This window comes from the organism of the source record quoted next, unplaced genomic scaffold, assembly GCF_019419815.1.
Source record: "Pyrus x bretschneideri cultivar Hongxiangsu unplaced genomic scaffold, Pyrus_bretschneideri_v1 Contig14, whole genome shotgun sequence".
Classification (NCBI taxonomy): domain Eukaryota; kingdom Viridiplantae; phylum Streptophyta; class Magnoliopsida; order Rosales; family Rosaceae; genus Pyrus; species Pyrus x bretschneideri.
This window is the reverse complement of record NW_025999435.1, coordinates 7,319,510-7,330,498: the sequence shown is the minus strand read 5'-3', so window position 1 is coordinate 7,330,498 and position 10,989 is coordinate 7,319,510. Positions and strand designations below refer to the sequence as shown.

Sequence of the window (10,989 nt, the reverse complement as noted above, 5' to 3'; positions counted from 1 at the left end):
ATATGTGGTATTAGAGCCACCAAATTAAGCATTAAACTTGTCTGAAATTTATTGGAGTTCTATATGCATTTCCGCTGCATCCAACTTTGTTCATATTTTTATTTAAAATCTACGTATGTACTGGGATTTATATGTTTTAATATGCTTATGTTCTGGGAGTCTTAGGTTGTAAATATGCCCTTGTTCTCTTCATTAGTTTGCTTCAATAACATGCATGAATGAATGGGCATATAGTAGAATTGGTAACTGCAAAATGCAAAGTCAAATTTCGAACTTCATAACTTAAATTGAGGTTTTACAGGCCTAAACAGTCTCGAATGGCCAAAATCCATCGTTTTGCCGTGTGTTTGAATCGCATCGTCATTCTCTTTTCGGAAAGGTATAATGGACCAAAATTAGAGCTCGAACAATCTGTCCAATTATCGCTGGGTCATTTCTTTACTGATTTCTTGTTGATTCCATGCAATCATAAGATGTTTAAATGAATCACCAAAGTGTTTTATTTGTTCTTTGGCTCATATGATTTCAATAAAGATGATTAGTTTCCAAAGAATCAATCTATCGGTTCCATTTTAAATCATTGTATTGTGAGTTATAAAAACATGTAATGCATGTGTATCTTCTTGCCTAAAGGTGTAGTATTTACAGTGTTACATAAGTTTGTACTTAGCTATACAAGATTTGAAAACTAATGTTACTATATAGACAATTTCTTGCCTAAAGGTATAACTGGTTCTATAGTTTTTGAATGGCATAATGTCACTAACTAATGAATTTCTAACCATTTTGAATCAATAATGCAACTTTCAAAGCGTTGAGTCTTATCAACATAGAGAAATTGAATGGAAAAAAATTTTCAAAGCTTGGAAGTAGAAGATTGAAATGCATTTAGGGATGTTGAAGTTTGACATTGCTTTCAAGTTGCCTCAATCAACTGCACTCATTGAAGAAAGCACACCACTACAAAAGGATATTTTGCAAAGTGGGAAAGAGCTAATCAAATGTCCATTCTTACTAATCCAAAATGCCCTGGAAGATCACATAAAGGGAGGGATTTCTATTTACGATTTGGCTAAAGCGTAAATGGTAAAGGTCGAACAAAAGTTCGACCAGTTTGCCAAGGCTGAAATTGGAGTGTATCTCTCAAAATTCATCAATGCCAAGTATGATGGAGTTGGAAGGTAAGGGAGTAGCTGCTTAAGCTTGTTAATCTTTCCAACAAGCTTAATGCCATGGACATACGAATCAATGATCAATTCTTAGTTCATATGACATTGTTCTCACTGTCGAATGATTATGAGCAGATCAAAGTGAGTTACAACATTCAAAAGGTGACATGGGGTATAAATGAATTGATTTTCATTTGCTACCAAGATGAAGGAATGATAAAGAAGGCTACACATGATGTTGTTAATCTTGTGGACGTTTGGGAAAGGGAAAGGAAAAATGACTACAAGCTACAATAGTTCCAACTACAAAAACTCCAAGCCAACTACACAGAAATCAGGTTTTTCTTTTCCTACAAAGAAAATTGTTAAACCTTGCAATGCTTTTGTAAAAAATGAAGGAACCTCCAATATTGGTCTTAAAACAAATAAGTTCAACTTCAAGAAATGTCATCATTGTCAATTTATTGAGCATTCAAGAAAGAATTGTCCAGGTTTTAAAGCATGGCTCATTAAGAAAAGTAACAAAATCACCAATGTTTTTGTCAATGTCGAGTTTAATATGGGTTTTGTTTCTCAAAATTCTTGGTGGTTTGACACTGGATGTTCTGTCCATATTACAAATTCTTTCCAAGGATTTCAAAGTTTGAAGGAAATAAGTAAGGAAATCTACAATGTTTAAATTGGAAATGGAATGGTGATTGAATCCATTGGTCGTGTTATGTTGAGATTGTTTACTAGTTATGTTTTAGTTTTAAACAATATTCTTTATGTACCTTCCATGAGAAGTAATTTATTTTTAGCCACTCAGTTTGTGAAAGATGATTTTTCTTATGTTGCTATGACAATCAAATTCAATTTTTATTTAAAAATCAGTTTGATAATCTTCTTGGCTATGCATATCTCAATGGTGATCTTTGGCAAATTCAGTGCACTTACTTTCTTGAATGTCTTAATGTTGAACATTTTGCATCAAAAAGGTTGCTCAATAATGAAACTTTTTTCATGCTTTGGCATAGAAGACTTGAGCACATTTCGAAAGAAAGAATGCTAAGATTAATGAAGGATGGTGTTTTGCCAAAACTTGAACTTAATGAACTTAAGAATTGCGTAGACTGTTATAAAGGTAAAACAATTTAACTAAGAAGTCGAAAGCTAACAGAAGTAGTGAGCTCTTAGAGATCATCCACACTAATGCGTGTAGACCATTTCCAACCAGAGCTATATATGGACATTCTTATATAGTTGACATGATAGGATGTCCTTCTAGGGTTATGATACTTATGTTACCATAGCCACTGGAGATAGGAATATGATTTTGTGGAGTAGTCTTGCTGGAGTTTTCCAAAGCCTTCATTCGTTTCTCGATGTCCACGAAGTTTGCGTGATTCTCCGCGAAGAAACAATGTATGCTTTCTGCAACTCATCAATAGAAACATGATCTTTAACAAGTCTCCCAAACTTGTTCCATAGTATGAGAGGATTTAGCGATTGGAATCTCATCGCTCCCTGAGGTGGTTACAGCATCAGGGTTTTGTTGCTTGCCTCTAGAGTGGTGGTGGCGTCTGGAATAGGGTTATTCCCAATGGGTGCACTAGAGGCACCCAAGGTTAAACAGTCTTATGCCACCATGTTAACATTGACGTTAACAGAGCTTTTTTCTACATTCATGTTTATGGAAGAATGATTTGGTTAAGAAGAGTATGAGTTTACGCTGAATGAAAGCATTAGTTGTTGGAGCCAAATTTGTGCACCGTCGTAGGAGGTGGAGATCCACAAATCTAAGTAATCTGTAAAAGAACAAACAATCGTGAGTCAGCCAAAGACCGGAATGGGTGTGCTGGTCAAAGGTTCTCCGACGGGTGAGTAAGTAATATAAGACTTAAGTAGTGGGCAAGAGAATAAGTATGTGGGAATTACGTTACCAGAGATGATTACTTACGATGCACGCCAATTCTTAGGTTGTAAGGACTTCAATATTATAGGAAACATACTGATTCCTTATTGGATTAGGTTTCTGTATCTTGTGAAACAAGAATGGTCAATCTCAGCGAAGTCGTTGGACTTAGCCCACCGGTTCTGGAATAGTTGCTGGCGTTGTTGCTCTTTTTATTTAGCTCCGCAACTGAGACTGTTGAGTTCATAACCGGACTTCTGAAATATTTGTATTCTAATTCACCTTACTTTGGCCTTGGAAAATCACGGTCCCACAAATTTCCTTGTTGATTTGGTAGACCAAGCATGCTAAAAACCCAATTAAGTGAGCACTTAACCGACCTTAGTAAATAGGTCCTAATTTTGTACAATTCATTCGCTTTGTGTTTCGGAGACCCAAAAAATATTTGTAGATGCCGAGCATCCAATATGTCGAGTGCTTAAGACTCCAAGAATGATGGTCGAGAAGAACAAAATTATGAGCAGTCAGTCGGTGGCAATAACATTTACTACAAGGATTTGCCCGACATGGCTGAGGCGCTTGGTGACGAGCTGTCAGTCAATTTGGGTTGGGATATAATTCATTGTCCCACCACCCAACCACCAATAATAGATCTAGAGAATTCGTCTTCATCAGTGACTTAAGAAGAAGAATCTACCTCTAGCTACCGAGATGAGAACTTAAAGCATGATGCGGATTGAAAAGGTCCGAGTGGGGATTGGGGATAAGGACCCACTTGACACTTTTGACTACCTGGGGTCTTCGATTCCTTAGGTTGACATGCTGGACTTGGGCGACAAGGGAAACCCCATCTTTGTGAGTTCTAAAATGGAATATGGGGACCCATCATGCCTCTGTTCGACCTTTACTACTATGACACTAGAATCATAGTGTTGGCCATACTGTCAAGGCTATAACCTAGCCAAGACTAGATGAATTGAAAAGGCGATATTGCATCCCTAGTGATATCGTTCTCTGAGCGCTAGTTCTAGAAGACATGCGAAGCTGATCGTTGTGCACGTGGTCATGCTTTTTTGTCGAGCTCTTTAAGTCGAGTACGAGACTATTCTTAAACCTTTTACTTCATCGGGTCTTCGCCCAAGTTGGTATGGCTCCCTACCAACTTAATCCCAACATAATTTACTTTTTCCTTAGCATGTATATGTCTTGGATAGAGCACCACTTGATGAAGTACACCTTAACCTGATCAAGCACTGTTATAAGTTGAGAAATAGCTCTAGTTAAGTTGGGTTGTACCATATACTCGGGTCGTGTTTATTGTTCACCAAAAATTCTTCCAATTAGAAGCCTTACAAGGAGAATTAGTTCTTTGTAGAGGGTAATTGGGAGAGCTTGTTTGAGGTTGATGCCATCAACACTAGGGTCACTAGGTGTTTTAAAGAGAAAGGTTGCGACAATTGTTCTTAACTTTGTATTTTTTCTTTCATGGATGAGTCATAACTATCTCAAAAACTATTTGTCATTACAGTCGATTGGGTGAAGAAGATTTCATTTTTGGAGGAATAGGAGCTCCAATTGGCGGTAATCAGTTTATGCTCAAAAGAACTTTCGACCAATGTCATCCTTTCTAAGTATAGGGGAATAGTTGTTGACTTTATGAGAGGTATACTTTAACTAGCTCTTTTACATATGTTTCATTTTCATGTTGATCATCTTTAATTGCTTATACGATTACCCTCTTGGTTTTACAGAAGGGGAAATGGCTGATATAGATGCTAAGGACGAGCGAATGGCTCGCCGAGTGATGGGGAAGAAAAATGCTTCTGGAGGCGCTTGAAAGTGTTGTGCTCCTTTCAAGTGCAAATATAAGGATAGTATAATGGCACAAGTAAGGGTGTCGAACCACAGGGACTGATTAGAACTCTACAAATTACTAGCTTTATGTGAACCCTCACTAATAATGAAAATGAAACTAAATTTAGATTTTTGTTTTGGAAGCTAAAGTAACGTAAAATGCAAGAGAATGTAAGTATGAATAATATAATGATTCAGAAACGATGGGTATGGAACTAGGGATACCGATTTCACCATTACAAGCCAATTCCATGAAATTAAGTCAAAACGCATTCAACTCTCCAATCTGCAACTAGGGTTTGTTTTACTTATTTATGATCATCCATTTGATGTGTGGTTGTAATCAAGTACTCCTAATCTGCAACCTAGTTGTGATGTTCAACTTAGATTACCAAATAAGAATCCATTAAGAACAAGAAAACTTCAAAGAACCAAAGAAATCACATGGCAGGATGTATGCATAGCAGTTTCTTCATTCATTCACATGTCTACCAAGATTAAGCATGATGTGTACTATAACCTTGATCGAATAATTCATAAGTCCTAATGGTGATTAAACATTAAGATTAACAAACAAATTATACTATAAAATCAGTGAATGAAACAAGAACACATATTGGTAATTTGAGTACTTTAACTTGATAACATAGAGTAGGTTTGCAAGGCTACATCGAATTCCCCAGCTATGAACTTAATTACACAACATGATTACAAAATATATAAAAATCAAGAACAACATGAGTAAAATTAAAGTTCATAAAAGAAATCCCCTTGAAGCAATTCTGATGTTGAACTTCTCCAAGAGTAGCGCGGCTGCATGGTTTCTTTGGTGACTGCCGATGGTGAATGGAGAAAGGATTTTGTTTGTGGAAGAAAGGCTAAAGAAAGAGAAGAGAGAGAGTTATGGGCGTCCTCAAGGGGAAGCTTTTATTAAAAATGGTTGAAACTCTCAGTTTTATAAGGTTAAAAAGGCTGTTACAGATTGCCAATACATCTCTGTATTTGGGCATTTAATTCCTATGTTTTTTTTTGCTGTTATTGGTCTTATAAAGAGCCATATTCATCACCATATTCAGTTTCCACTTTTAATTCTTTGTCTACATCAACATCTTTATTCAATTCTCTACTTTTAGCACCATTTTGCCTTATTTGTCCACAACTGAGCTCCAAAATATGATTAGCTGCACACTAACACAAAAGAGGGTAAAATGCAACGGGTGGTACAAATGTATGAAATATATGAGTTATCAGAAAGCTGCCTACTGATCGGGGCTCTAGTAGGGTTGGACCGAGTGCTCATTCTTCTTGCGGTTAGGACCATTTGGCAGGTGTGTTGCCACTAAGTTCCCCTAGCGCGATAGTTAAGGCATGTCAGCCTTAATCTCGTGTAACCCAAGAAGACGTGTTTTAAAGAGATAAATGCCTCATGTTTGTCTGTAAGGGGTATTGGAAAGTCAAGGCGGGTCAACCTTAATCTTTGCTAAAGACGGGACCACTAATAAGCAGGTGGCTTTAGCATTCAACCTTCAAGCGGGAGTAAGTACTTTTCATACGTTTTGTGTTGTTTTCTTCTTCACAGATGATTGATTTCTTATTTGCAGAGATATTCATTGTCATTTCTTTTGCATGTTCTGTTTCCCTATTATAGGGGCCTCAAGTAGTTTTTCAACGAGAAGAAGTAGAACGCTCGTCACGAGCAGGCTATGTAACAACTGAAGGGGCCTTTAAAAGCAAATAAACTTGAACTCAGGTCATACACCAAGGCAGTCAAGCTCTCTAAGAAGGAAAATGCTCGGTTGCAACAAAAGGTCGAGCTTTGGAGAATGAATTGAGTGAGGCTGCCTCGAGCAAGCTCCAAACCATCCTTGAGCTAGGTACGGTAAATGACTTCGCTCGAGCCCTGAGAGAAGAGAATGAGCACCTTTAAAAGGCCTTGAACAACCATCTTCAGTAGCAATCTTGACATGGATTATTTTCTGCAAACTTCCGATGATATTGACTTTTCCGCCAAGCTTCGTCTTGAAGGGTGATAAACTTCTACAAGAAGGTCAAGATAATCTATCTTGGGTACGACTTAGATGTCAAGAACGATGATAAGAGGCCCAAGGAGCAGACCATTGATGAGGAACTTGTCGTTGAAGAGGAGTTTGTCATCACTGAGCCTTCCTCACAGCAATTACAAAAATGCACTACCAAGCTTTCCGCACAGCAATCACCGGAGCCGACTAGGATGCAGCTAGCCGACTAAGCAGCCAATATTTTTTAGCGTGACACATTGATAAATACTTAATTGGTCATTATTTTTACAAGTTTTTCTCCTAATCTTTGTTGCTTGGTTTCTTTTGTTTTTGTGTCACTTATGTTAATTTTTGTATTTTGTAAGTCAATTGGTACAAAAGGAGATAAAAGAAGAATTCTTGAAAAAATTGAATGCAAGTTTGGTCAAGTGCTGGAATATAGTTGTGTAGATACGTCAACTAGAATAATTTGTGGAGAACAGCTCAGAACAAACTAGGTGGTGAGCCATATATGGATGGAAAGCTCTGAGTGTCTAGTTTTCGTAAAATTTTAAGGTTCATGATTTCAAGGTCTGAAGAAAAGTTCAATAATTTTTTGTTATTGCTACTCAGTCATAGATTTTACATGAGTTTATGATGATACTACGATATTAGACGTGACTGACTTGTACGGCGGCAACACTTTCAAGTTACGAGTCGATGCTATTGAAATATATTACACATGTGCTGATCAATGTGGGCTTAAAAGATATTTACTTATTTTAATTAGGGTTACTTAAGTGTTTTGGAGTCCAAATAAAGCAAGGAAGAAAGATGGATTTAACCCTAATTTTGGGGCAGTTGTTTTGGCCACAAAAAAAAAAAAAAAAACACAGACGGCTGCAATTCAAAAAATTGGGGAAAGCTGCGTGACTTGCATGAGAGAGGTTAGGAAGGCTGCCATTTATTCCATTCATGTTCAAGACATTAGTTCTTCATCAAGTATCAAGCATTTCTTCATCTTCACAACATCACTTTTTGTTGTGTCCTATAAGTCATCATCTTCTGGCTATGCTTGTATAATGTTTTGCTTATGTTGTTGAACAATTTTCTTTTGTATTTTATTTTTATGTCTAGCTAAACCTCTCAGGATGAAACACTTGATTTAGTTTCTCAATTTCAATGCGAACTTGATGCAATTTTCATATTTGTGTTCTTGAATCTCTAAACGTAATTTATCATTGATTATTAAGGGTTTGATGCTTAGCTACCATTATTCCATAGATATAATTGTGTTTGTTTGTGTTGAGTGATCATCTTGCCTTACATAAAAGCACAACAACTTAGAGATTGCATATGCATATGAGCTAGACCTAGACTTGTATGGTGTGTATGTTTATCGTTTCCAAAGAGCTTAACGGATTGTTGGATGTTAAATTAGACCTTGACCATAGGCTAGTTGCATACAAAAATACTTGACTCTTACCATAACCATTGGGAGAAACCATATTTAAGGGAAACAATTGCAAATTGAGTTGGACCAAGACCTTTCTGTAGGTAAACTTGAAGTATTAAATTTAGAACTGTATGAATGGAGCATTGAGTTGAGAAGCGTATGATTGAGTGTGAATTCTGAAACCTTAGGCTCACCATCTATAGATTAAAATCCTAATTCATTACAATCATTCATTCATTGTCGTGTTTTATTTCTTTCTTTTACTATCTTGTTTCGTTGGTTTTCTTATTTGCTTATCAATCAACCAAATTGTGATTTTTAGTTTAATGCTTTAGTGTTTAGTTGAGTCATAATACGAAAATAAAATAAAAAGAGTCATTGTTTGTACTTTTGAGTTGATAGTTATTATTTTTGCTTAAATTTATCTCGTTTCTGTGGGATCGACTCTTGCTTGTCATTATACTATCTTATTTGATTCATATACTTGTGAGGTTTAAATTTGTGTTTAGATTTGATATTTTTTAACAGTCTAATTATTCACACCAAGTTATTGGTGCCGTTTCTAGGGACGGTGGTTGTGTTTAAGTATTTTAATTACAAGTCAACTTATAAGTGTCAATTTTTGTCTTTACTAACAGTTTTTATATTCACGTAGCATCTAAATCTATTTTAAAACACCAATTCTAAACTGTTTACATATCTCTGGAAAGCTCTGGAAGTCTAGTTTCCAACCCAAAAAAACACGTTGACATTTCGAGTTTCAAGCAGGCAGATATAGTCAAAACAGTGTGCTGTGGTCAAAACTGTTTGGGATTTGTTTTTCCTTCTCTTTAGTATTTCTAATTCTATTTAGTTTAGTGTGTTAGCTTTATATTTTCTTTTTATTCTGAATATTTGGCTGTATTGTTAGGTTGTTTTTATTATTTTGTAGACATATAAATTTCTCAAGTTTTCCTAAGGTATATGCAAGGGAGATGATCGCTCAAACTAGCATTTCTTCCAGTTGATCAATAACTTGAGTGCACTCTACACAATCTAAAGAGGCAGATGAGTCATCAAACTCTTGTAAAAGAGTTAAAGATGGGTGATCGAGAAGTTGCACCTGTCAAAAGGCCTATGAAGGATTCATATGAACCTCAACACTTGAATCAACCATCATGCATTGCTTTTCAACCAAATATCAATGGGAACATGAACTTGTCACCTCATTTATTGAATACATTGCCTCACTTTAGCAGGGACACAAATGAAAATCCACATCTTCATATAGAGGACTTCTTTGATATTTGCAAGACGCAAAGCATTCAAGGGCTTACCTCTGAACAAATCAGGTTGATTTTATTTCCTTTTTCACCAAAATCTAATGCTAAGTTGTGGATGAACTCTTTGGATGCAGGTTCTACACATTCATGGGAGCAACTTGCTACGAAGTTCTCAAAGGAATTTTTCCCGGCTCAAAAGATCAGAAAACTAAAAAGGGAAATCCAATACTTCCAATAAAAAGATGGTGATTTGTTCTTTGAAGCTTAGAAAGACTTCAAGAGCCTCATTTTCAAATGTCCCAAGCATAATCTCACAAGGGGTGAATTGGTAGAATCTTTTTATGAAGACTTAAATAATACTAACAAAGGTATTGTAGATTCAGCTGTTGGTGGAGTTTTGATGGAGAAAATTGGAGAAGAAGCATTCCAGTTGCTCGAATCTCTTAGTGAGAACTCACAACAATTCTCCACGAGGAACAAGACCGATGATAGAAGAGGAATTTATGAGATCAATTCAAATGATGGCTTGCAAGTAAAGATCACATCTATGAATCTAAGTATTGCAACGCTAGTCAAGAACTTGACTCCTCACTCAACAAGTCCATACACCTGAAATATGTGCTATATGTTCATATCCTGATCACAATACTGATTCATGTCCTTTAACTTCTTTTACATATCAGAAGCATGCGAATTATGTTGGACAATGAGGCTATTCTTCTAAGAATAATCCATATTCAAACAAGTACAATCCATCATGGAGGCTTCATCCTAACTTCAGTTATGGGAACTTGTAAAATATATTGAATCCTACACATGGTGGTAATGTACGAACTCAAGATTTTGGTTCAAATTCTACTCAGCAAGTTAGTGCATCTCAGGTTCCTATAGGGTTTTCTCAGCCTAAGAAAATGTCATTCGGAGACCAATTATCTGCTCTTATGCAAAGCCAACTCTTTTTCCAACAATAAACTCAGAGCTTTATACAAAATACTCAAACTTCTATTAAGAAGTTAGAAACTCAGGTGAGGCAACTTGCTAGTGCTTTTAATGAAAGGGAAAAGGGTCAATTTCCAAGTCAGGTTGTGTTGAATCCGAATGATACTCAAGAGCCGACCAAGTTCATTATTAGACTTTGCAATGATTGAGTTGTTGGTGATATAGTTAATAAGGCAGTCCATGTTGATGGAAGTAAAGCTATTGAAAATGAAAACAAGTCAAAATCAATTGAAGAAGGCATAATTGCAGCACCTAAGGAAACTGGACAAACATTGGCAGCAACTTTCCGTGGTTTTCCTAGCCTAGTCGTGAACTCTAGTAGCTTCTCTAGCTCATCTGTGAAGGCATATGTACCTCA

General features: G+C 36.3%; 1 non-coding gene across 1 annotated transcript; it reads right to left on the bottom strand.

Moving 5' to 3' along the window:
- Positions 1-9,837: 9,837 nt before the first annotated feature.
- On the bottom strand, positions 9,838-9,944 carry LOC125475342. The gene has a single exon (XR_007256741.1). It is a non-coding gene; the product is annotated as a small nucleolar RNA R71 (small nucleolar RNA).
- Positions 9,945-10,989: the final 1,045 nt, after the last annotated feature.